Source organism: Camelus dromedarius, chromosome 20, assembly GCF_036321535.1.
Source record: "Camelus dromedarius isolate mCamDro1 chromosome 20, mCamDro1.pat, whole genome shotgun sequence".
Lineage (NCBI taxonomy): Eukaryota > Metazoa > Chordata > Mammalia > Artiodactyla > Camelidae > Camelus > Camelus dromedarius.
The window spans coordinates 10,654,981-10,682,324 of NC_087455.1; the positions used below are offsets into that span (position 1 = coordinate 10,654,981).

Here is a 27,344-nt window from a genome sequence, read left to right on the forward strand (position 1 = left end):
CCCTGCCCTGTCTCCCCCTCAGCACTCGCAGGCTGCCCCTCATGTTGATTTCTAGGGCATCCTTACAGAGTTGGGGCAAATATAAACTCTTACATTCCCGCCACACACACGCACACTTTTTACACAAAAACCGGCAGGCTCAGTGTTCTGTACTTGGCTTTCTCAACATCGCCCGCGACCTGCCCGAGTCACGCACACGGCGCTTCCTCCCTCTCCTGCGTCTGGTCCACGGCGCGAGCCAGGGCCATTGCTTACTGAGCCAATATCTGACTCACGGACCTATGGGTTGCTCCCAAAGATTTGCTACCATACAAACGCTGCCATGAATAGTCATGTGCACTATCCGTTTCACACAACTCTCTTTAAGTACATCTCTAAGGAACATATCCCCACTACAGTGAGGTTGCTGGGTCAAACGGCACCTGCAGGTGCAGTCTGGATGGGGAACCCCAAAACGCCCTCCCTTGGGGCTGTACCAACTCGATTCCCGCTGGCAACGGATGCACACGGGGCTGTTTCTCACAGCTGTGTCAGCTGTCAAGTACATGACCGATGTGTGCATGGCACAATCTTATTAGGAAAAGGTGGCATTTTTAAAATTTACGTCTCCCTTTTTATGATGGGGTAAATTATCCCCTGTTGAGGTGCCACTTGAGTTTCTTCCTCTGTGAACCATCTTCAGATGCTGAAAAGCAACCTGCCGCATGCATGTGGCCGAGGGCTGGGCTCTGTGGGCGCTACACATCCCAGGGACCCAAGTCACGGGACGCAGCCTGCAGGAGCACCTAGCAAGATGGCGAGGATGAGGACCACTCCAGAGAAGCCAGAGTCACGAAAGCAGGTTTCACGTCGAGAAGGTGAGATGCAGCCGAGGCTGCCACGCTTCATCTGTTCCCCCGAGAGACTGGCAGAGGGGAAGGGGCCCCACAGGGAAAGGCTCCTAGGAGACCTGGGGAGACAGCAGACTGCGGGGTCTGTTTAGAGGGAGGGGGAGACCAAAGGCAGCACAGACGCCAACCGAGGCCTCAAAGTCACAGCAATCAAGCCACAGAACTGGGTCTCCCAGTGCAGGTGGAGGGAAATGTGAACGTCCCTTCTTTACACTCTATAAATATTTGGAGATCAGGGACTGTTTGTTTTCTTTCATGACCATTTAGTTCAGGATCTCTTACAGCTTCAACCACCTGAAGAGCCTCTACAAAGCACAGCCTTCCAGCACTGGCTCTTGGCAAAAGGTGGACGGGAAGGTGAAACTTCGACAAACAGGAATGACCTTTCCTCAAGTTCTGTCCAAGAGGGAAAACCACCGGAGCTGGAGAGATGTCACTCTCGCACGCAGCAATCTGCACCATGCCTCGGGGCTGTGCACAGGGAACTGGACGGAACATTTCATTCTGCAAATATCTCAGGTCTCCTAAGAATCCTCCCCGAGACCAGAGATACCCTGGGCCGTTCACCTGCCGATCTGATGTGTTACATATGCTCCCTCCAGCTTCCAGAGTGCGCTGCGTCACCATGTCGCTTGCATAACCTCCTCCAGTAGATGGAGGCTGGCAATGCTGAGTCATCTAAGTGTGTGCTTAGGATCAAGAGCTAGTGCTCTGAAATTTCTAGACTCAGATAAGAACTCTGTCCCACCATTCCTCTCTCTCCCTGGAGACACCTGGTTTAGGATCTCAAATGCCTCTAAACCCCCTCTTCCCCCACCCTAACCCTCTCCTCTTCACCCCAGCCAGTCCACCAAAGAGACAATCTCAGTGTCTTGGGGAGTGTCTGCTCAAAAGCCCTGAAGGTCCCTCTATTCCCTCAATACTCAAGACCACACTATTCACTCAGGCAGCTAACATATCAGTAAGCCAGCCTTACACTCCCTTTTCCAAGTTCAGTCCCCACCAGCCCTCACTCAGACCATCAGCTCCAGGGAAAGGACCAATCTCAGTACCCACATTGAAGCCTCTGCTTCAGTTCTCCAGTGCCATCCCCCCTCCCAACGCACACCCTCCATGCACTCTCTATAGCGTACGAAGGGCTCAATTCCAAACCCACCATGAAGAAATCTTTTCTCACTACTGCAATCCACACCCCACACAAACAGAGTGTCTGCTAGTTCTCAGGCACTGTCACAGGCAATGAGATGCATATAAAACACAGGTTCATCCCCAGAAAGTTCAGTCTGGCAGATGAGATGGACATTCTGATGCAAGGGGACGAGAAGGGCTCTGTTCACGGTTAACACAAGTGGCTATCCTAAGTCTGGAAGTCAGGGAGGACTTCCTGGGGGAGGTGGCACCTGAGTTGCATCTTGAAGAAGCAAAGAGGCTTACAGGTTGCAGGAGGGTTGTGTGATTTATAGAAGGGAGGAGGGCTGCTGAGTTCCAAAGGACCCATGATTAGGGGAAAGGAGAGAAACAGGCCACGTGTACGGTGTGAACATGAGCACCAAAGAGCACAGACTGCTCTACATTTATTATTTCAGACCCGTCATGAAGCTGCAATTAGGACTGGCTTCCCCAGGCAGCTTTCCTATTCACAGGGGCACCAAATTCAGCTAACTAATGCAAATAGGGCCTTTTAATAATGGAGACAGGCATCAATAATGCAGAGGCCAGGAGCTCCCCAAAGGAACCACGGAGAATATCAAGACTCCTTGCCTGGGACTTAACAGCTTCCGAAGGCATGGCCCGGAGGCTGTGTTCTGGAAAGAAACGGGCTTCCTCCAGGAATTCGTACCAAGTTCCACGTGAGCACCTCTAAGTCTGCCCAGGAAAACGAGCCATCCCAACCTCATATAAAAAGCAAGCATCACTCACAGAGGGTTTGATTGATAAACGCCTGGCCTGTTACAAACCTCTTCCAACCACATCACCAGTTTCCACCCTCACAGCAACCTGAGTGGTAGCAGGGTCCCGTCTGTGGCTTCGGCCGCCCGGGAAGCTGGGGTTGTCACCTGAGGGCTTGCTGGGGCATACGACAGCAGGTTCCAGAGAGGATTCTGACCTGGTCCTCGAGCCCTGTGATTCTTGCTGTCCACTAGTGATTTCTAGGAGTCTGGGGCTAGGCAGACTCCTGGAGGCTGCTTCGTCCAGCGCCCCTTGATATCTAGTGAAGGACCGGTGACCGAGCTGGGTCAAGATGCTGACATCCTCAGACGGATTAATCTACTGGGGGATGAACCAGGTCTCTTCTGAAGCCAAGAGGAAGGGCTCGTGCACACCAGTTACTGTGGGCCCAGCTAGGCCCTCTCAAGAAGGAAGGGACAGATGACCTTCCAGGGAGCTGGGTCTGAGACTCTGGGACTCAGAGACATGGCTTTTCCATGAAGAGCCCAGAACTGCTGTCCGGGAGTGGGGCATTAACAAATTCAGTGTGAGGTCGCATCCAAGGGCAAAACAGTTTTCCAGCTTTTATCTGAAAAACCCAAAATGGGGGAGTGGTGGGTATAGCTTAGTGGTACAGTGTGAGCTTAGCATGCACAAGGGCCTGGGTTCAATCCCCAGCATCTCCATTAAAAAAAATAAAAATGGATAAAGGTAATAGGAAAGACATAAAATTCTGAGGATGTAAACACAAACCAATCCCATACAACTTTAAAAATAATAAAAAAAAAAAGAAGAATAAATAATAATAATTAATAATAAAGTAAATTATTTTAAAATAATGTAAAAGTATACTAAATGCCCTTGCAAATAAAAATGCCAGTGTGCATCTTCTTGGTCAGATGACAGGGCAGAGAAATGTTGCCGTGGTGAGGGTCTGGGGTCAAGACGCGGACTCTATACAGATCCCACTTCGGGCATGGTATCCATGCCTTTCTAATCTGACCTCCCATCAGATGGGGCCACCAGTGTCTGTCCCCACTTCCTCCTGGTCAGTGAGAGATGGGTACAGATCTAATTCCAAACTGAAAGGGAATTTACTGAGCAGGTACTATGTGCCAGGCCTCACTCCCAACAGCCTTCAATGTCAATCATCCCCATTTACAGGGGTGCAGACCAAGACTCAAGGATGTAAAACACTTGGCCACAAACCATTCCCAGGGCAAACTTTAGGGGATGAAAAAGAGGAAAAGGAGGAGTCCTGCCAGCAAAGGGTTTTGGGGTCTACTTGGCCTCAGTGGTAGAACCAGACAGAACCGTAAGTTGTCTGAGCCTCAGCCCTCCCTCCTCACTCTCTATCCCACTCGAGATGGACCCGAGACCCACGAGTGTGCCCTCCCGCCCCTGGGCATCCTGTGAGAACCAGCTGACCCAGAGGGACTCAGCTGAGATTTGGCCTGAGATGACACCAAGCAACGGCTGGCTGGGCTGGACCAGCCTCCCAGTGGGCATGGTCACTCCGGGGAGCTCAACCAGATGAACAGACCTCTGTGGGCCCAGCTCTGAGAGTGGTGGGAGTCCCCATGGCCAGGGCCAACCGCCCAGGTGTGGCCAGCACACTGAGCACATGACCTTTGCCCCTTCAGAGTCTGTCCACCAGCATCCCACACTAGTTAAGGCCTTCTGAGATCCAAACAGCATTCAGAGCTTGCCGGGGACAGTCTGTAAAAGTTTTCCACTGGAACCAAAGATTTCAGTGCTGTAACTCAAAGCATGACTTTACAATGGGATCTGATTATCAGGAGTCCCAGAATATCCTCTTTTGAGACGCACTGCTCCTTTCTCTTTCCTGTTGTTTATGGGCTGGCAGGCACACGGCACGTAGACAGGGCCAATGCATCATCCAGGCTGGTGGGAGGAGGGCCTGTTTCTTCCAGGGATCAGCTCTGGGGTCCCAGCGCTCATCCAAGGGGCCTCTATCCACACCCACCACGGAGAGAGATGCTGTCCTGATGGAAGTGTCGATGATCCTTAAGCACATCTGCTCCAGCCCTCCACAGGCTTCTCACTTCGATGACTTCACAGGGTATGGACCCCCATCCTCTCTGACATCACCTCCTCCCTGCCCTCACCTGCTCACTCCTCTCCAGTTACAGGAACCTCCTCACTCTCTGAGTTAGTCTCCTGTTGCCCTCTCCCCCCAACTCCAATCCAGGGCCCACCCTCCTCCACCTGGCTCTGTGCCTACCAGCTCCGTCCTGACGCACCAGCTGTCAGCTGAGTTCAGCCAGTGAGAGGAGGCAGAAGGTGGAAGAGTTAAGGGTAGGAGCTACAGGGTTCCTTCCATGTGGTAAAGCCTACTCCACTACAGCTCTGGGGCCAAGTTAGTGAACCTCTCTGTGAATCTCAGCTTCTCCATCTGTAAAATGGGGAGGGTGGTAACAGTACTTAGAATACAGGACTGTTATGAGCATGATACTAAGTTAGTTGACAGGAAGCACTTAGAATTGTGCCTGGCACATGGCAAACCCTCTGTAAATAAAAGCTGTCATTATTACTATTATCACTGGAGTCAGGTCTTGGTTTTGATTCTATATGATTTGAGCTGAGTCAGTTTATTTAATTCCATAACAGTCCCCCAAATGACAAACCTTCAAACTACCTGTCGCCAATACTTTCTGAGCACAGGCCTGCCGCTGACGTCTGTCGGCAGCCTCCCCAGACAGCTGCTTCAGAAAGGCCCACCTTCAGTCTGTATGCATGTTGTGATGCAATATATGATTATATACACGTTATACTTACAAACATATTTTAATATACAGTATAAATAGAATATATATATATGCACATATGAATAAACATATTTTTGAATTACATCTAATATCCACAACTCCACCCAAAACCAACTAAGTCAAGGAAGCAGTACCTGGACCCACGACACCTGGCAGCCCCAGGCTCGTGGATGCTGGGACCCAGTATGAATCCCGGCTCTAGGCACGTATTCCGTCCCCTGGGCTACGCTCACCCCCCTGCCTCACAGGATGACAGTGTAATAGACAAAACAGAAGTGAATAAAGGGACCATTCTGCCCCGCCCACAGGAGGGGCTCAGTCAGCATTAGTTCTCTTTTTTTCTCTAATGAAATAAAATATTTGACATGGAAAACCCAGGAAATTTCACAGGAATAATATAAAGTCATCCACACCCTCCTAAAAACAGTCAATCAAGGGAATTTTTCAAAAGTCCATTTTCCAAAAGCAATGGTTCATGAAGCTATTACGAAGCTTCTAAACTTCCCCTTAATTTCCGGTATTCAAAAAAATACGTGCTTAAATGATAAAATGTCAGTGGCAGCAGCTGAGATCCACCCGCAACATTTTTTTTTCCATTCTTTCCAGGTTGAAAGGTGTTGCCTGAAGCCCACAGTCCTTGGCCATCAAGGCCTGGGCCCAATGGACGGTGAGCCCACAGGCTCTTCTCTCTCACCTAGTGGCCCCGGCCAGATACCATCTCCTCAGTCAGCTCACCCACAGCTCTCCTGTGGGCTCCGGGTGGCAACTATGGCTGCCCTGGGGAGGCGGGCGTTTGTCAGCCGTGAAAATGGAACAAGACTCCAAAGAGCTCTGGCATTTGCCGGGCAAATGCTAACTCAGCCTCAGGAGCCCTGGCTTCTGGCCCCAAGAGTCCCATGAACTTGAGTCCAAATTCTCCAGCCTGGGGCAGGCTAGTGAAGGCTGACTGTAACCAGAACCACCAGGGTCCTCCCACCCCTCCCCCGGAGGACTTCACTGCACCACCCAGCAGGGAAGCTTTGTACAAAGGGAACAAGCAGAGGACCACCCCCACGCCCTCCCCTTTTTCATCGCAGCCTCTCTAAAGATGGTGCAGAAGTTACATGTGCAGACTCTGGAGCTGCGGTACCCAGGTTCGAATCCAGGCTCTCCTGCTTACTGTCTGGGACATTCTCTGGGTTAAGTCTTCTCCTCTGTAAAATGGAGCCTTAGCATACATAAAGCAGTGCCTGACGCACTGCCAGCACTCGGTGAGTTCCTACTATTTTAAGCAATTAGCAATTAGCATTTTTCCTACCATATCCAGCCTCTGGAACCGTCTAGTTCCGGTCAGCTCCAACAGGGACGTCCCATTTGGGCTTCAGGTGCAGTCCCTCAGAAGTTCAAACTAAACGGTTCAGCCTCGACCTAACCCTCTGCAGTCTGCTTTCAAGTATCCATTCATTTTTTCATCCATTCAAGAATATTTATTGACCACCCACTGAGCATCACACAACACAAAGAACAAGGAGGGCAAAGTCACAGCTTCTCCCCTCTAGTGGAGGAGCTGTACCAAAAACGAGAAGCAAAATAAATCAATAAAGATAATCTATAAACAACAAGGTCCTACTGTAGAGCACAGGGAACTACATGTGATACCTTGTAACGGCCTATAATGAAAAAGAATATGAAGGAATATGTGTATATGTATAAATGAATCACTATGCTGTACACCAGAAATTAACACAACATTGTAAATCGACTATACGTCAATTAAAAAAAAAAAAAGATTGTTTAAAAACTGATTGGTGCCAGGTGGACAGACACAGCATCTGGTGATTAGGGAGGTAGGGGAAGGGCCCTATTAGATGGAGCGGTCTGAGCAGGAGACAGGAGTTGAGGTGAGAAGGAAGAAACCTTCCAAAGAGCCGAGGGGAGAGTGTCCCAGGAGGAGGGACCAGCAAGTGCACACAGAACAGGACGTCAGGGGACTAACTGAAGACCAGGCTGCTCGGTGGGAGGGTGACTCACCCAGGCTGGGTGATGGGCAGGGCCAGGCGGCTCAGGGTGTCCTAAGAGTGAGGAGGTGCAAGCCTGGGGCGAGGTGAAGCAGCGACGGTGCCCGGCTCTGGGGCTCATATGTGTGGAACAGGCTGTCAGGGGCCTCAGCAGGAGCACAGGGACCTGTGAGGAAGAATCGATGTATGGGGCTCCGGACTGGGCTGGTGGCCTGGGAGGCAGAGAGGAGGGGACTCTGGGGGGAGAAGGAACTAGACTGCGCTACTCAAAATGAGATAGACAATCCTTAACTTTGACGTTATCTGTGAGCCTGAAAGAGATCCAATGCTCAGGTCCCACCCTAAAGCCCCAGGTGCAGGGTCCAGCCACCTGGGCTTCAGCAAGCCCCCGGGGGTTCTACGGTCCACTCAAGGTGGGGAAGCACTGGCCTGGAAGACTGACTAACAGTCAGTGTGTCCCCTGGGGAAAGCCTTCCTTTCCCTGGAGGGCCAGGCAAACCCCAAGCCCTGCGGCCAAGAGAATGAGATCCTCAAGGTGGTTTCTAGAACACAATTTGTCCACTGGGTCGATATCTACTTACCCCCACTGGGCCAGCCCCGGCCGGGCAGGAGGAGGTGGGAGGGCCAGGCCGAGCAGGCAGAGAGGAACTGGTATTACCCAGTTAGCAGGGCTGGAGCAGAGGGCAGGCGGGCTCGAGGCACTAACCACCCCCCCACCCCCCGGCCACTGGCCTTGCAGCCGCATTCCAGCTCTGGGAGAAGAATGCGGGCAATCCCTCAGAGTCCCGGGGCAGGGCTGTCCGGAGGTGCACAGGAGTCTGGAATGCCTGCTGGTTGACCGAAAGTGGCCAGAGGAATCTGACTGAATCCCTCACCACCCCTGGGAGTTCTAGCCCATGGATTTCCTCAGGGTCCATGGGGCCCAGGGGATTATGTGCAACTAGCAGGTAGCAGAGCCAGGCCCCAGGTGTGCAGAGGCCATAAAAAACAATTCACTTCACAGGCCTTGGGGTCAGACCTGCTCCTGCAGACTCTGAAGCATTCCATTTTCTCCCCAACCTCAGTGACACTCATCGTCCCAAATGACACAGCAAGGCAGAGACCAGGGCCGGGAGTGGCCAAGAGAACAAACACACAATCCCAGAATCCAGAATGCGACTTCTCCTCTCCGACTGCTTGGCCACCACTCTGACCGGGCCACCATCGCGCTCACCAGGAATAAAGCAATGTGGTTTCCCCAGCTCCAGGGCCACCCCATCCACAGAGCCAGCTGCTGTCACCCCATCCTGCCTCCTCCCCAACCACCAATCCAATCGCCCCTCCTTGATCGGCTTCTGCCACCTGGCCATCCTTCTGTTCTCCAAATAGCCAGACTTGCTCCCATCTTATCTGAGAAATATTTATCCAGACCTCTGATAGGTGACAATCCTAAAAATACCCAATGCTGTCACCTGCTAGAATGTTATCTGCCATAACATGCAAGGCATCTCTGCTGGGGTTGAATAGTGTCCCTCCAAAATTCATGTGCCCCCAGAACCTCAGGATGTGACCTTATCTGGAGAGGGTCTTTGCAGAGTAATTTGTCACGATGAAGTCATATTGGATTAGGGTGGGCCCTAAATCCAGTGACTGGCGTCCTTATAAGAGGAGGAGGGGCCACAGAGACACACAGAGGGAGGGGGCCATGTGAAGATGGAGGCAGAAGACACAAACTACTAGGTACAGAATAGATAAACACAAGTCCTGCTGAATAGCACAGGGAACTGTAGTCAGTGGCTTGCAGTAACCTGGAATGAAAAAGAATACATATACGTTTTATACACACACACACACACACACAAACACACACACACACACACACATAACTGAATCACTATGCGTTACACCAGGAAATAATACATTGTAAATCAACTATACTTCAATTTAAAAAAAAGTTAAAAAAAAAAAAAGATGGAGGCAGAAACTGGAGTGATGCAACCACAAGCCAAGGAACTCCAGGAATTTCTAGCAACCACCAGAAGCTAGAAGAGGCAACAGGAGATTGTTTCCTAGAGCCTTCCGAGAGAGCATGGCCCTGCCGACACCTTGATTTGGGGCTTCTAGCCTCCAGAACTGTGGGAGAATCAGTGACTGTTGTCGTAAGCCGCGCACTTGCGGGGAGGCATTTTAAGGCAGCCCTAGGAAGCTAACGCAGCATCTTGTAAATATGCTCCCCGGTGCACGCCCCAACCCTGCAAAGGTAAAATTCTTGTTCTCACTCTCCGGATGGGAAATAGATGACCCCTGCTCCCATTCACACAGCCAGCCAGTAAGCGGCAAAGCTGAGATCCAATCCAAGTCTGACTCCATCCAGAAAACAGGTTCTTTACACGCTGGGCTGAGCAGTCACCCTCTTTTTACAGAACGAACGCAAAAAAAGGAGGCAAAGCAGCACCTGAAAGAAAGTCCTGCTGCCTAAAGGCCTCTGGCAGCTCTTCCGTCAGAAAGGATTTCTGGGAAGCTCTGGGTACCAGGCGGAGAGGGACTGGCGACCAACTGCTTCTAAGAACAAACAAAAGCCATTGCAGGCTTAATTCCAAAGTTGTAAATGGATTTTTTTATTGCTGGGACCATCCCATCTCTGATATATGTCCCATGATATGCAATCTGCAATCCTTATTTTTTTGCCCAGCACAAAGTCCTTTGCCTGAATCATTGTTATTATTATCCTTGGCTCAGATGCTAATAAGTTTACCTTCTGAACAGGCATTCTGGGCAAAAGATCCAAAACTCCTTAGCTGGTTGAGGCGCAGAACTTGGAACGCGGCATCTGGCGTGTAACTATTTTTAGCAGGAAAAAAGAGCCCATCTTGTCAGACTTTCATTTCGAGCTGAGACAGACTGGCCACAAGCACATACATAAAAGGGTGGGTCTGGGAGGAAGCCCATCGTCCTCGCGCTAATTCAGGGAGCCCCGCTGAGATGAATGCAGCCATTCAGTCTCTGGGGATGGGCTGTCCTTAAGGTTCCTCTCTCCCCTCGTTTCAAGGGAAACTTGGCCTATCTGGGCTCCCAAAACCACCGCGGCGTGGTTTCACGCAAGTTTTCTAAAGCGTCTATGAAAACAGGAGTTGTTTGCGTTATCATTTAAATTGCAAAGTACATCCCTGGCAGATCACAAACACCACGATGCTGGTGCTGCCAAACAGAAGAGAGGAGAAGCCGGCAGGCCCCGCTGTCCCAGCTGAAAATTAAAAGGTCTGTGCTTTGTGGCGGCTACTGCTTCTCCATATTACTGTTACTATTGTTATTGTAAATAATAATGAGTCTTTCTCACCCAGAATCTTACAAGAGCCTCTCCCTCACGAAGGTCACATCCACCCTGGGCCTCTCCCTCATCTGGCCAACAAGAAACTAGACAAACAGGAAGAAGCCCTTGGCCTGAGGTCTACTTTGAGGATGGAAAGTGGAAGAGGCTGGCTCCGCCCCACGCTGCTGAAATGTGCACACGTGTCCATGGCCCAAGAGCAATGGCATTTTAGAACTGGTCTCCCCTCCTAGGAAGTGGATAATCCAAGTAGGGGAAGGTACACCGCTGCCCTGCCTGCCCCACTCTCCCTGACCATGGGATCGACAGGGCTCTTCTCAACTTCAATGGAAAACAGAAAGTGGGCCTCTAAACGCTTTCCTGTATCCTGAAAGGGTCATCAGGTAGGGAAAACACTGCTCACCACGGAACTCAATGGCCTCAAAGACAGAACAGGTGAGCGGCCAGGCTCACAAGATGATGCCGGCTCTGGGGGAGGGAGGGAAGGGGCTTCGGGCCATGAGAAAGATCACAGACTCTCAGGAAGGAGGAAGAATTTTGGGTTTTCAGGCTTTCTGCCCCCTGCCCTCACTGACGCCCCAGAGCAAGGTGCTCCTTCAGGGCTCAACGCAAATCACCCCAAAGATGCGTGGTCGAGGGGAAGGGGGTGTGGGGAACCCACCCTCTGTGCCAGGAAGAAAGGGGGAAAGAAACTTTTCCAGGGAGCTGCCAGCTCCATGCATGGGGCCTGAGGGAGCAGCTCAACTCTGTCCTGCGAGCACAGCGGCCCTGAAATTCTTGGAACAGGGCTTGGGTCAAAGGAGGACAAGGAACACGCTGCACAGACTCTTCCTTCTGCCCTGGGAGGCGCCTGGGCCAGGAAGAGGGCCGGGGATGGGGCTGGGGAGGAGGAAGCCAGGGCCTGCAGCCTCGGGCCTGCTCGGCAGGGCCACCCCAGAGGGTGGGACAATGGGTGGTCTGCTGCCTGGCGGCCTGGGGGTGGGGGTATCCAGCACTCAGGCTGGGATTCTGGAAGGCACAAAGGAAGGCCAGCAAAGCGGTGGGAGACCATCGTGACTGGAAGTCCTCCGGCCTGGGGGTCAGGGGACGTGGGCTCGGACAGACAGCTGAAAAACAGCTTCCTGGAAACTCCTAGGGCTTCTCAGTAATGCATCAGGAAGCAGGTGGCATTTGGAGACCTTTCACTACTCGGTGGATTTTTTACAACCTGTTTCTGATTGACTGAAGGACTAATACAGGCACGTGGTAAGAACTTCCAACAAGACAGAAAGGGTCACAGAGCCAGAGCTGCAACCTCCTCCTGCCAGCCGAGAGTCTCCTTAGAGGCAGCCACTGTTACCATTTTTTTTGGTGCATCTTCCTGATCGAGTCCAAGAGCATGTGTGGGTCTGCGTGTGACACATTTTCTCCAACACATGAATGGGAACACGAGGAAATTCCTGAAGAACGACTCGCCATCTAGAGCCTGACTTTGTCATCTGCCAAATGACCAACCTGGATGGGTCCTTCCTGACTTTACAGAGTCCAAACGATGAACCCGCCTGCCACGAGCCATGGGCAACCCGCTTGAGAAGCTAACCTGCAGGCTGCTCTGACTCCACGCTGGGGCGCTCTCAAGTCTGCTGGAGTGCACTAGCGAGTAACTAGTAACTAGTAAACTAATCTTTTCTGAGCAATCCCCAGGGCCAGGCGCCAGGCCCAGCAACTTACGGGTACCATCTCATCCAACCTTCACCACCACCTCAAGAGGTAAGGACTGGGGTTATTAATCCCATTGGGGGGGGAGGGGATCTAAAGTCCAGGAAGCAAAACAACTTGCCCAAAGTCACGTAGCTGGGAGGTACCCAGGATGTAAACGTTCTTGTCTCCTGCTCCTTGTCTGGGGGACACACACATAACAGGGGGATATCACACGGGTGTTTATCCCCAGCGAGGTCGGCTGGCGACGAGGAACACGCAGCCAGCCCCTGTGTGAGAGGCAGAACCTGAGCACCTTGCTTCCAAGGCTCGTGCCTTGGATTTCCACTGAAGCATCCTGAAAACGCACTGCGGCCGTGCCCCTCTTAGCAGTCTCTCCTTTCACCCTCCAGCAGCCCTGAAGCAGGCATCATAATCTACCCTTCACCCAGGTGAACACAAGGCTGATGGGAGCCGAGTGACCTTCCACAGTTCTCTTAGGTGAGACTGACGGTGATTGGGCCTCAGGCTCGGGCGAGAATTCCTTCCACTCAGTCAAGGCAAACCTCGAGGCATAACCTTCACGGCAGTCCCACAAGGCAGCTCCCGTTTCCCAAACAGCAAAGCGCGGTGTTTAAGGGAAATAAGAAGCAGTGACAAACACAAAAGAGCAATCTCCTTCCCCTCAACAGGATCCACGCCTCCCTCAGAAAGCCAGCTTAGCGGGTGGGTTCAGCTCTGTGGTAGAGCGTGCACTTCTAGCATGCGCCAGGTCCCGGGTTCAATCTCCAGTCCCTCCATTCACAAATAAACAAACTTCCCCCAAAACAAAATAAGCAAACAAAAATAATAATAATAAAAAAAGAAACCCAACTTACAAGAAAGCAACTCCACGAAGAGGAAATGTGCGACATCATTTCGCGGCTGCCATTTGGCAAAACCAAGTGAAAAAGCGACTCATTATGTATGAAGAGCCTTAAAAACGTCTAGCACCTTTGACCTCATCATTCTACTTTCAGAAATCTATCCCAAAGAAATCCAAAAAGGCAGAAATAAGTTTATTCGCCCATGTGCACACATATCTATACACACGTCTACAGAGGCACACGCAAGCACACATCTCAGCACTAGTTATGAGCAAAAAGGACAGGAAATATGCTTATCACTCAAAATTACAGGTAAAATTGGGAAAATGCCAAACCGTCACTGCAACAGGATGTTACAACGTCATGTTGCATGAAAAATGATACTTAAAAGCCTGCTTCTAACATCACGTGGGAATACTTCTATTACATTAAGAGAAAAATCCAATAAAAGTGTCAACATTAGGGGAGCTCACATTTAAAAGAAATAACATAAAGAAAAAAAAGAAAGGAATCGCAGCAAGATGTCTGAACTTTATTTTCTTCCTTGTACTCTTAACATTTCCCAATTTTTCTATAAGGAAAGTCATCTCTAGGAAAATAAGCATTAGTCGAAAGAAATGATGACTTGTGCTCCTGGATAAAACGGGCAACAGGTGTAATTTGAAACCAAGAGAAGGACGCACTGCGTCTCGTTTTCCTTTTCAGATTCTGCTCCGAACAAATTACACGATCCTACGAAACAAGGGGGCCAATTTAGAGATTGTTGGGGGATCCAGTAAAAAGTGTCTCAAGCCCAGAAGAGCCATGGCAAGCAAAGAAGGGAAATTCACGGAACCCTCGACATTGTGGCAGGTCCACAGTCACCAGAATGTTGGGGGGCAGGGGCTGGGGGGAGGCAGTTCCCAAGGAAGTGACCTGAGAAACTGGACGGTGGGGCTCGATGGAGCCGGCTGAGAGTTCAAACAGCAGTTACTCCCAGGATAGAGCCAAGTAGTTCAAGAGGAGGAGGCAACTGGAAACCCCAGGACAGAGAGTGGTCCAGACAGGACACGGGATCACCCACTGCCTGGATGTACATAATCACGCCAACACTGCTCACCAGTGTTTCAACTTTCAGAATTAATCCTGCAGATAAAGCACAGAAGGCTGAATTATGGATGTCTACACCGCACAACTCGGAAGGCCGCTGTCTGTGTCAGTCTAGCTTGGTGCTGTCTGCTAGATATATAATGCAAGACACATACACAATGTGAAGTTTTCCCGTGGTCATGTTAATAAATAACAAAAAGAGGCAAAGTTCATTTTAATAATTATTTTGACTTAACCTAGCACGTCTAAATCTTATCACTTCAACGTGTACTCAACAGGAACAATTATCAAAGACAGTTTACATGCTCTGTTTTGTACTAAGACTTAGAAATCTGGTGCACACTTAACACTGACAGCACATTTCAGCTCGGACTCCTCCACATTTCAAGTGCTGGATCACCACGCACTGGCTACTAGACCAGACAGCACCGGTCCAGCGATAGCCTGAACGAGCCCCAGCCTCTCCGGCCTCCATATTTCTATGTTAAAAACAGGGATGGACTTCATCTCCGTCTCCTTTCATTGTCAGACACAGTTCACCGGCCTTTCATTGATTCTATGAGTTAACATGTACACGGCCCCTTTCGGATGGCACCAAACAACAATGCTTCCTCCAGTTCTTAAAAAGTGCTGCCAGCTGAAAGCTTCGGAAACAAGAGGCTCAGGGTGGTCGTCTGCTCAGCCCAAAGTCACACAGCCAGCAGGAACCAGAACTCAGGCCTCCTGCCTACAAATCCAGTTCACTTATCTTCACTTACTACTTGCCACCCTAGCAAATTCCCCTCCAGGGAAATACTATCTCTCCCCTGAGGATCAGAGGCACATCACTGAAATTTAATGAGCCATTCTGTTCGGCAACTTTTAAGGAGATCCCATCCGGCACCCTTCTCTGCTTCCTGGGCAGCGGAACATCTGGAAATTTAAACCACTCAACAGCTGGAAGACATTCTCATCCTTAAAAAGCATAATTTATTACTCCAACAATGAAAACCAGACTGTCAGTCTGGTGGGTGGGGAAAGGGGCGTTGGGGCGGTGCGACTCAGTTTCTTGGCTGGGAGGGAACGTGTCTGCCTCCGGACTTACTAGAGCAAATGGAATGAAGGAGTCTGCTGCTAATCTTCTCTTACTGATTAAGCCCCAAGCACAGAAGCATCCCTTCCCCCAGGGAGGGTGGCCTGAGGGTCATCTGTGTTCTGATCCCACCTCTGCCACGTCAGCTCACCTTGGGGGACCTCCCTGACAGCTCTGTGCGCTCCTGTGGGCCCGGTGGTGGGTGCCCTGAATAAACTCCTCTCAAGTGCCCCAAGCTCCTCCTCGTCCGTCTTACGTCTTGATCAGATCAACTCCCCCTGAGGGAGAGGCGGCCTCCGGCAGGAAGGCATACCAGTTAGGCACACGGGTCCTAAAAGCAGTCGGCCTGGCTTCGCATCTGGGCTCCGGCCCTGCTACTTATTAGCTGTTACCTTGGACACTTGCTTACCTTTCTGCCTCGGTTTTCCCATCTGTAAAATAGGCAAATTAATACAGCTAGCACAGACTGTCGTAAGGATTAAATGCACAGATCAGACACAGAGGCAGAGAGCTCAGAACAGAGGTGAGTCCACGGGCAGAGCTACTTCAGGTGTGAGCAAACGTGAATTTGCAGATGAGGATGTCAAGGAAGGAAGCCATTAGCATCATTTTGCAGAGACAGGGCTCAAGCGTGGGCCCCTGGACTCCAAAGCTAGACATTTAACAAAGGAAGCAACTCGCATTAATGGGCTCATCAAATAGCAAAGCGCTCAACACTTTCACTCACTCAGCTCACATTTCCTGGCCCCTGGTGGCTACAGGCCCATCAACCGCACGTCCACTCAGGGCTCCTAGGCCGGCTGGATACTTACAACCAGTGCTTATTGAGCTCCTACTGCATACCGGTTCTGGGGAGAAGCCATTCGTGTCCAAAATCTCATTCAGTGCTCACAACAAAGTATCTACTCGGTACTAATTGTTGTCTAATTTTACAGATGAGGAAACTGAGACTCAAGAAGGTAACTTCCCCGAGGAGATCTGAGACTTCTGAAGGTGCAGGCAGACATCAAACTGATGCCGTGTAAGTGAGAAACTGCACTCTTATCCGCCACGCTGTGCCTCCGTGCTCCTCCTGCAGGGGAGCGGTTATCCGCGGCTTTGGGCGGTCTCAGCTACCAAGTATCAGAATGATTCAAAAAGCCAGGCAGAGCACCCAGCTGTCAAAAGCCCAGCCTCTGGGCCTAAGCCATAAAGGAATGAATAAGTCTCGCTGATGAAATGGGTCCCTCTCCAGGAAGAGGGACCTGCCTGCCGTCCTCCCATAATCTGGGCCCGCAGGCTGGAATCCAGGACAGCGGCAGCACAGCCATGACGTGGCTGTATTTTCCACGTGGAGGCATCCAGGCCTGGCGGGAGCCCATTCTATTCCGCTGCAATCGGTTTATCTGTTTCAGAAAGGCTTATCCTGGCTGGGGTATGTTGGCTGAGGGCCCTCGTAAACACACCTCCACTGGAGGAGGGGCCCTGCCTTCCTACATTCCATACAGAAGAGCTTGGGAAGTGTGAATGGGAAGAGGGGGGACATCCCGCCTGGGCAGGTCAAGGTGACCTGGCAGAGAGCAGGGATCCAGCTGGACCCTGAACCTGCCTGGAATCCTTGGCCCACGTGGAGGCAAAAGTAAACTGGACCAGGGCTGTTTCCCGAGTCCCCTCCCACCGCTGCCACTGAGCACCCTTCTCTGAGTCACTGCCCTTCTTCTGGGCAGCAGTGTCTATCCCAGCATCGGTCTGGGGCGGGTATAAGAGATCCTTAAACGCCCACAGGGAACAAAGCCAACTGCAGTGAGGGCTCAGTGATAGTGTTTGTTATCACCCCACCCGCTGACCCTCAGGTGAGTTCATCTCACGGCCTGCACTATCTCACAATGATGCAACACTTTTATCCTCAGTTTCCAGCTGAAGAAACAGGAAGGGAGAAGTTAAGTTCCCTGCACAGTAAACTAAGTAACAGAATGAATCAAAGGCAAAAGTGAATCTGCGGCCCCCCCACCGCCGCCCCGATTCCAGGAACTGTGCTCTTCAACATCACACCAACAGCATTTCTTTTCAGATTATCATTGATGGTCAGCAGTCCTTGGCCAAAGACGGCCCTTCTGATGTTGAGAGTCTATGAGCACAGGAAAACCCAAAGCAGCCTTGGGTCCTACCACCCTAGCCGGAAACCCTGGCACATGTAACCAGGCGGACAAGAATGCTCGCAGCAGCTCTGTTTGTGTTGGGGGAAAAGAATCTCAAAGGAAAAAAATTTTGCCAACGACTCACATGTTGGAGAACGGATCAATAGACTGTGGTCGGGACCGGTGTTCTGTCACTTCTGGCTGGATGGCCCTGGCTAAGTGCGGCCCAGTTGTCTGCACCTCGCACCAAAAGCTCAGGCAACAAGAGAAAAAATAAATGGTCGGATTCGATCAAAATTAAAAACCCCTGTGCATCAGAGGACACTTTTAAGAGAGTGAAAAGACAACTCACAGAATGCAAGAAATACTTGAAAATCATCTGCCTGATAAGGGATTCACATCCAGAAAATATAAAGAACTCCTACAACTCAACAGCGACAAAAACATTTCTCCAAAGAAGAGCTACAAGGGACCAATACGCAGATGAAACGGTGCTCAGCATCACTTAGTCATTAGGGAAAAGTAAATCAAAACCACTATGAGATGTCACTTACATACTTATTAGGATGGCTATTCTAAAACTAAACACAAAAACAGAAACAGAAACAAAAAAACAAAAAATATAACAAGTATGGGTGAGGATGTGGAGATCTGGGGACCCGTGTGCTCAGCTGTAGGAATGGGAGATGGCGCAGCTGCTGTGGAAACCAGTGTGCACTTTCCTGTCTGTCAAATGGAGATCAGAATCCCCACCTCACAGGTCTGTTGTCCGACAAAGATGCAAAGATTGTTTTCATTCATTCACTCAACAAACGAACCTCAGCCTGGACAATGGGGAACACAGAAGACAATAAAGTGAACAAAAATCCCCTGAAGCCTTTTTTTCTGTTGGGGGTTATGGACCGCAGGCAAGAGAGATGACTCAGACTGGACCTTAGACTCCAGTGAGTGCTAAGCAGGGAAACAAAACAGCTCGGAGGACAGGGACACGTTTTGCTGGGTGAGCGACCCTGAATGGGGAGAAACTTCACTGGGAAAGTGACGATGGGAGAGGGGCAGTCTGCCAGAGGTCTCAGAGCTGGGCCGGGTCACAGTGCAGGTGTGGCTCCGTCCAGAGGGACACAAGAACCTACCAGAGGGTTCTGAACAAGACTTACGTGATCTGACCTAGGTTTTAGCCAGACAATTCTGCTGCTTGCAGAACTTAATGAACCACAGAGAGCCACACCCAAGATCATGTATCATGACCTGACTTCCCCAAGGAAGCACAGATGGACTTTGCAAGATTAAAAAAAATGACGCAAGTCAGGTGCACACTGTGACGTCACGGAGGAAGTGACACTGGGCATGAAGCTGTTCTGTGCGTGTGCTCACTCCATCCTCTTAACCACCCTAGGACAGCAGGGCTTTATTCTCATTTTACAGATGAAGAAACCGAGGCACAGAGATCTGAAGACCATGCAGCTATTTAGTGGCAACGCCAAGGTTCCAACCAGACAGTCTGAGGTCAGAGTTTGAGGCGACACAAGCACTCACGCTGTCTGAAGCCTACGGGCCGCTTACAATAATGACCAGAGCAAGAGAGGAGAGTGCTGGTCAGTTTCCCTCCCCATTCGAGCTTCTCTGTCATTCTGCTCACCAGCAGCTTCCCAAGCCCCCTCCTCTTCACCACCACCAATTTCTGTGTATACTTAAAATGGGTTAATGACACCAAAATAAATAAGTCAATGAAACCTGTCAGCCCTCTCGCTGTGACTCACATCAGCAGGGACAGCTGCAGCTTATTTTCCCCTTTTCTCTCTCAATCTCCATCCAGAGATTGTCTAAATTTAGCACCAGAGATGTGGGGCAATAATAGCTAAAATTTGCAGCCAAAGTCAAAACTGTCCCGCCCTTTGGAGGTGTGAAGACGGGGGATAGAAATAAAGAGAAACTTCATCTGGGGAAAAGGATTCATATTTATACTTCCTGAGTATCTGGAGTTAATAGATTGGTTAATGGATTGGTTCCAAACCCAGTCTGTGCACTCTGACCCGGGCTCTGACCTATCTTTTAATAGCTGTGTGAACTTGGGCAAATCAGTTAACTGCTCTGAGCCTCAGTTTGTCCCATCTAAAAAATGGGGCTGATAATGGTTCCTATCCCATAAGGTAGTGCTGAGGAGTCCATGGGGTGATGGAAGGGAAGCCCTTGGCACTGTGCCCATCGCATAGTAGGCTCTCACGGGACGCTGGCTGTTGTTAGTAACCCCAGTATTACTTTACTACAAATCCTTCTATCAGCCAGAGGCAGGCAGGAAATAGCAACCCCATTCAGAGGTAAGAAAAGAGACCACGGCCCTTCTTTAACTGGCAAAGCCACCTTCTTCTGCCACCCACCAACTCTGTCCATTACCCCATCTCAAGGCTCACCTCCTCCAGAAGAAGCCTCCCAGACCAGCCAGACCTCAGTCATCCTATCCACGTAGATCCATCTAAGGCACCTGCCATCTGAAGCCATCCCATGTCATCAGCTGCTTCATAGCCTGAGTGCCTGTCCATCTCTGAGAACCGAACCCCACCCTGGTGTTGTCACCATGTGCAAAAGCACACATCGAAGTTCCTGCACTGGACTCAGGGGGTGGGGGTGGTTCTCACAGGGATCCCCAAGTGTAGCAGCAAGCCTGAGCACAGTCCCAGTGAGCGACACACAGCAAATCCTGGATGATTGAATGTCACTGTTCCACTGTGATTTTTACATATAAGCTCGTAATTATTATCTGTATGAATATGGCAAAGTTCTTAACAATGGCACAGAGTCGGGGCTTAATCTCTCTATGACGCCCTTTTATTGTAGCTACTGATCACGCTGAACAAACAGCACGACGCTGCACTGTAACTGCAGTAATGCCGCGTCCTCGTTGTCAGTGGCTTCGTTCTCATTCTGCATCTCCCAAAAGCAAGCATGAATCTTTCAGACTGTAAAATGCACAGTTCTTTTTCTCTTTCCCCAGGGCTTTGCTCTCTCCAGTTCCAGGCACATCTTAAGCTCCTACAGTTTGCAACTGAATGCTTACTGAATTCTGCCTCCACAACATAAGGAAAGACAAGATAGGAAACACTGCACAGAATGGGGTGGGGCTTTGATTCCTCATCGTAGCTGATTGTTTCAGCAATTTTGCCAGGATGGCTCACTGGAAATGAAGAAAAATCTCAAAAGCACGCATATTCCCTTGATGGAAACCAGCAAAGGCTCCCTAACTTGGAGGGCAAAAGTCAGTGAGCCGGCCAGAAACCACCATAGCTGAATAACAGCTGACCAGCACCTTAGGAGTCTAGCAGGATACAAAAGGTCTAGCTATCCCCTCTCCGAAATAAAAAAAAGGCCAACATGTGTTGAGGGGATAGAGAAGGAAGGGGAAAAGGAAGAGAGCTGTTAACAATCTAGGAAATGATGACTTTTCTAGAAACACAGCCTATCACAAAAGGATGGTTGGGACTGAAGAAGTAATTCAGATTAACATTATCTGCAAACAGTTCTAAGGGGGGAAATGTTAATACCGTGTATGCGGGGAGGTGCTCTGTAGGCAGCATTCTAGTCAACAAGGATTTAAGCAGGGAGTGCCCACTGAGACAGGCCAGCTCCCTGATGGGTGCTGCGGGCACAGAAAACGCATGCCGTGTCCAGAGGGGCTTGTGCAAAGGGAGAGGGAAGACCATGAGCAGGGCTTGCAAACTGCTGGCCCGGGGGCCACATCTGGTCCAGTCGTGCGTGCCTCGTTTGACCTGTGCGTGTTCCTTAAAAACCTGAATTGAAACACCTGAAAACAAGGAGAATTCACATTAAAAAAAAAAAATGATACCTGGCTTCTCTTTCAAAAGTAGGTCTTGCAACACTGAATCTACTTTCTGGCATGAGGGAAACGGGAAGGTGGGGAGGGGGAGCGGGAATCAAAGAGGAGCCGCCCCCTCAGGAGAGGGGGGCTGGTTAGGGTTAGCATTAGGTTAGCGGGGACTGGTGGCTGGCCACTCCGCACGCTGTCGACTGTATTCTATCGGGCCCACTGGCTACATTTATATAATCTGCTCATCTTCCTAAGCAGCTGAGTTTGCAAGCCTTGACAGGAAACCAAGCTGCGACTCAATACAGTGGTGCTTGGAGGGGATGAAGGAATGCTTCCTGGAGGAGGTGACCCCTAGGCTGAATCATAAAGCATCAGCAGGAGTTAGTTAGGAGTGGGAGCAGGGTAAGGAATTGCAACCTGTCCATTTCCCCAGCCATCTGCTTCTCTCCCTGGGTGAGCCATGAACATTAGAAGTGAATCTGCAGGGGGGAAGGTATAGCTCAGTGGTAGAGTACCTGCTTAGTATGCCCAAGGTCCTGGGTTCAATCCCCAGGACCACCATTAAAAGGAGAAAAAAAGTGAATCCGCAGGCACCCATCCTCTAGAAGAATCACATCATTCCAATCCTTCAACACTATTCAAACCCCATTCGCCAGCTGCCTCTGACCAGACAAGCCTTCCTTCTGATCCAAGCAGAGGCATCCAACTGGCAGAAAGCACTTGGCCTTGAGGATTTCACTCAGCCTTGAGGGTCTACGAGGGCTGGGTCCTTAGGCCAGATCCACCATTCAAGTCACTTAGCAGTTCAGTCAATACTCACTGAGGGCCTATTACGGAGCAGGTACTCGAACTAATAATGGGAAGCCATTAAAAGCTTTTAAGTCCTTGAGTTTCAAGATCTAGTTTGCCTTTTTAAAAGCCAGGAGGAGGCAGGAGTGGGAGCAGGGAACAGCTGGGACCCGTGCCGGAGCTCTCAGGAGGGCGTTCTGGTGCCATAGATGTCAGGTCTTCCTGCTGGACCAAAGGACAGAGAGCGCCGCGATCCCGGGTCAGGGGCGTCAGCAACTGCCCGGGTATGAAGTGTGAAAACCGAACACTGCCGTCTAAGCCGTGGCTGCCAAGACGGCGTCCACTCATTACCATCTCTGAAATGGTGGTCTCCCCTCTCTAGCACCCCTTGCTTCTTTAAAAAGCCCTTTGCTTTTTTTTCCTTTGTAATGCAGAAAGTATGTGGGGAATGTCTCTAATTGAGGAAGCATGTAAGGACCGACCTGGGAAATGACGAGGAAGAGATTCCGCCAGTGGCCAACCTCGGGGCATGGGGAGCGGACAGCAGGGACCCAAGCCCAGAGCAAAGGCCAGGGGGCAGCCTCCAAAGCTCCCTCCCCTTCCATTTCCAGAGCACTCTTCCGGGAGGCCACCTCCTCCCAAGTGACCTGTGGGGACGGCAGCCCTGCGAGGCTGATGAGGGGGAGGTGATGACATTTAGAAGCACAGCCTGAGGGAGAAGCCCCAAGTACCCCGCTGGAGGTGTCCTCTGAGTGTAAACCTGGCCAGGACAGTCTGACCTTCGCCTCAGAGGTTTCTCTTGGACCAAATGCAATTGTCTCTTTTGTAAAAAGCAGTGCATGAGTCTTTCTGTTTTGTAGAGACTGGGACCTTGTGCTGTACACCAGAGACTGACACACTGTAACTGACAGTACTCCAATAAAAAAATTTTTAAAAAAGCAAAGCATAGCAAGGAGAGGAGTGATCTTTTCGAAATCTCTAAGTGGGAAGACTGGCTAAGCGATCCCAGGGCTGCCTCTGGCCCCGGGTGGATGAATCACTACCTGAGTGCGACTATGGGGCAAACACGTCAGGATAAATGCCGGAAGGGACCTCTGTTCCTCCAGCGGCTCTCCCATAAATTCCAGGGACTTTCCACACTGCAGGCCTTTTCTTTCTTCTCTTTCCTTTTGAAAAACAGGAAAAGCCAAGAATCCAACAGGAGGGTAAGTGACATGCTCTCAGTGACATGAACTAGAATGTTCTTCGGTGGCGCCAGGCCCAGGACACACATGTGCACAGATCTCTCTAAAATGCCACTCTAATCTCATCCCTGCCTCCCCGTTCAAAACTTTCCATAGCTCCCTATTGCACTCAGGATAAAGGCCAAGCTCCTCACTGGGTTTGGAAGAACCTTGGCTACGTCTTCCGTCCCATCCGGAACCCATCGAACTCTGCCCTCCAAGCAGAAGTCCTCTCTCTCCCCAGAATAAACACTGAATTTGTCCTCTTCTCTCTTTCTCCACTGCTAGACCTACAGTCCAGGCCCCCGGTCTAGATGGCTGCATTACAGCCTCCAAACGGGGCCCCCAGCTACCACTGCCATCCATTCAACCCACTGTCTACCCATAAAAATGTCAATCAGTCAGGCCCTGCCCCACTCAGCAGCTCACAAAGGCCTGGAATAGTGCTTAAGGCCCTCCAGGACCAAGACAGGGCACCTGCCCCCCCGGACCCTGCCCTGGTCCTGTGTCTCTTGTCCCGGCCCTTCACTCCACTCCACCCGCAGGACTCTCCTGATGTTTTGAACAAACATCCCAAACTTTCCCCTGCTTTGGGTCCTGCACACACGCTATGCTATTCTCTGGGGCTAGAACACCTTTCCCTCAAACTATTTTTTTAAAAGGAATTTAAAGAACCTCAGATTTACAAGCACAAACGTGTTGTCATAGATGCTCCCAGTCTGTTTTCCTTACTACATGTTTTCAAAATGCCTAAGTGATACGCGTGTATATTCCTGTTATACAAAGCATTAAAGTTAAAGGTAAAGTAGCCTTTGACCCTCACCCCCAGCCTCACCCCCAGCCTCACCCCCTCCTCCCTCCCGGGATGATGAGAGTGAGTTTGTGAGAGTGACTAGATCCTTCCAGTCCGCTTTTTTGTTTTTTTCCAGACATTCACATCCATCTCTAAGTATCCTTCAGTAACACATGACATGGGCTGTGAATTCGCAGATTTACGGAGGCGTGGGGCTGCACATATGTTTTCGATTTCATTACATGCTGCCAACTGGTCTCTCAAGCGACCTCACACTCACCAGCTGAGTCGGGGGACCCTCGGCCACACACTGCCTCCCCAAGACTTGAGTCAGACTTCCTATTCTTGGCACACATTAAAACATGAGAAATGTGCCCCTTGGAAACAACTCAAGTGCCCTCCCACTGCAAGACGGGTCAAGAAACAGTGGCACATCCAGAGAACAGAACACCAAGGCAATCTGAACCACCGAACTACTGACACAGACAACACAGGTGATCTCGCGTGCCTGAGAAACTCACAGGGCTACACCCAGGGCGATTCCATTTACATGCAAAAGGTAGAACCCCGTGAGGCCAGAAAACAAATCTGTAGTTGTTGGAAGTTGGGGGTGGGGAAGGAGACTGAAGACAAAGAAGCAGGAGGAACGTCTGGGGGGTGATGGAAATGTTTTCTCTCTCTCTCGACGATGATGATTAGCCGACTGCATTACACAGCTGTATGCATCTATCGAAACACCTAGCGCCTTGTACTAAAAAGGGTGAATCCCCCTGGCCACACATCAGACCTCAAGACGCCGACTTTCTTAGGGCGACTCGGAACCTTTTCACACATACTGTCCATTTTGCTGTCTTCTTTTGAGAACTGTTTGTTCATGTCTGTCACTTTGCTATGAGGCCACTTGGCTTTTTGTCATTGACTGTGGGGAACTCTTTAATTATTAAAGCTTTTTTTTTTTGCTTAGATATACATTTTTCTTTACTATTATACTCAGATTTATCCATTCTTTTTCCTTTTTGTTTGCACTTTGCTCCTTCTCTGGTTCACTTCCCCCAGATCTGCATGTCTCACTCACGTACAGGGTTTCAGTGTGAATCCCCTCACCTTGTACAAACTATCTTCCACATTATTCGATTTTTTTCATACTCCTTACAGTAATGTTACTTTTTGGTGTATGTCTGCTTTACTGAACATCCAAGGCATGGAACAGTACTTAATGCACAAGAAGCATTCCACAAATATCTGCTGAATAAATAAAAGTTAAGAGAAAACAAATCCAGGTGCGTATGACGTATATAAACACGTGCCTAGCGTGTAATATACACTATAAATAAATGTCTGTGACATATCAATGTACCACAGACGGCAACAAACATCACACATCTCATCAGAAAATGGCCAATCTGGCTTTGGCGCAAATCTCATGAGTTACAATGTTTACTTAAAACTTTTAAAATGTTGAGATGCTATGATGCAATAATCCTAGGACTGGGGACTTATAAAAACTTAATGCAAAATAGAAAACTTAGTTTATATAAGCTGTATAAAGTTCTGTTATGAGATAAGCATCACAGAAGCATCATTCACCCAACAGAAATGACACACCCGAAAGCACATGTAATAATACTCAGGAATGCTTACAACTTAACAACAAACTAAGAAAAGTCAGGATGCACACATATATACCATAATTACAAATTTTTTTAAAAAGTAACAATGAAGACCACACAGTGATTGTATTAAACTCACAAGATAACACTTTATAGAATTTTTTCCCCCAGATCTTCAATGATAAGCTTGTATTTTTCTCACTGAGGAAAGATCATTTATGTGTCCCTGACAGTTCTGTCCACCAAGGGCCATTTCTGGTCCCTCCATCCTAAAATCCACCCTGAATCCCATCTGTTACTGTTCTAAATGCAAATCTGGGAAGTTATAATCCCAGGGTTGGAAGGACCCATTTGAAAGACTTCTGCTTGGTAACTAAGGCTCTTGAAAGCTCCCCACCCACTGGCCCGCAGCCCCACCCCCCACCCCGCCAGTCAGTCCCAAGGCCCAGGGCCCTCACCTCTCTGTTCCCTGTCCCCAAGGCCCTGGCTGAGAATGGAGACCTCCCTCCCACTTCTGTCCTGGGGAAGCCTTCCCAGACACACCAGACCTGGCTGCCTGCAGCTCCATTTTGACCTGCCTTCCCTCCCAACTACCCATTACCATCAGCAGTCTGCCTCTCTCACACATTGGGAGCTTCTTGAAGGCAGGGATGGTTTCCTATTTGTGGCAGAATCCCCTATGCCTGGTAGTCGCTCGCTCACTCACTCACTCACTGGACTCACTGAATGCCTATCCTGTCCCAGGCTCTCCTGGAGCTGCACTGTCCGATGGAAACAGAATTTGAGCCATGAGTAATTCTAGATTTTCTAGTAGCCACATTAAAAAAAAAAGTTAAAAGAAACCGGTAAAATTAATTTTAATGATACATCTTATTCAATATGCCCAAAATATCATTTAATACATAATCAACATTAAAAGATTCATTAATTAGATATTCAACTTTTTTCTCTACTAAGTTTTGATAATCTGGTGTGTATTTTACAGTACAGAACATCTTCATTCAGACTAGCCTCATTTCAAGTGCTCAGCAGCCACAGAAAGCCAGTGGCCACCACGCCAGACAAGGCCATTGTAGATGCCTGGAAATACAGTGGTGGGCAGTCCAGAAGCCCACGACTTATGGCCACATCCACCGCCACCAGCCTGGACCAAGCACCTGCATTCCCCGCATGTTTGTCCCGAGTAACCTAGCTTCTAGCCCAGATTTAGTCTCTTCTCAACCCAGCAGCCACATTGATCATTTCAAAAGCTAAATCAGAGCAAATCAGCTTTCTGTCTAAAACCCTTCAATGGCTCCCCATTTCACTGTGTCCAGGGCAGCATCTTTAGAAAGGTCTGGAAACTTTACGGGAAGCACGGTCGCACACTGCTC

General features: G+C 49.8%; 2 long non-coding RNA genes across 14 annotated transcripts in view; one reads left to right on the forward strand and one right to left on the reverse strand.

Annotated features, from left to right (window-relative positions):
* Nucleotides 1-27,344, reverse strand: part of LOC105096446 (uncharacterized) — a 232,075-nt gene that overhangs the window by 198,045 nt on the left and 6,686 nt on the right. The gene's annotated exons all lie outside the window — the stretch shown is intronic.
* On the forward strand, nucleotides 11,900-23,249 carry LOC116148944 (uncharacterized). Of its 2 annotated transcripts, none has more exons than XR_010377012.1 (3): nucleotides 11,900-12,661; nucleotides 16,552-16,637; nucleotides 22,780-23,249. It is a non-coding gene; the product is annotated as an uncharacterized LOC116148944 (long non-coding RNA). The 2 variants fall into 2 exon arrangements; XR_004132578.2 differs by lacking the exon at nucleotides 22,780-23,249 and adding an exon at nucleotides 17,506-19,444.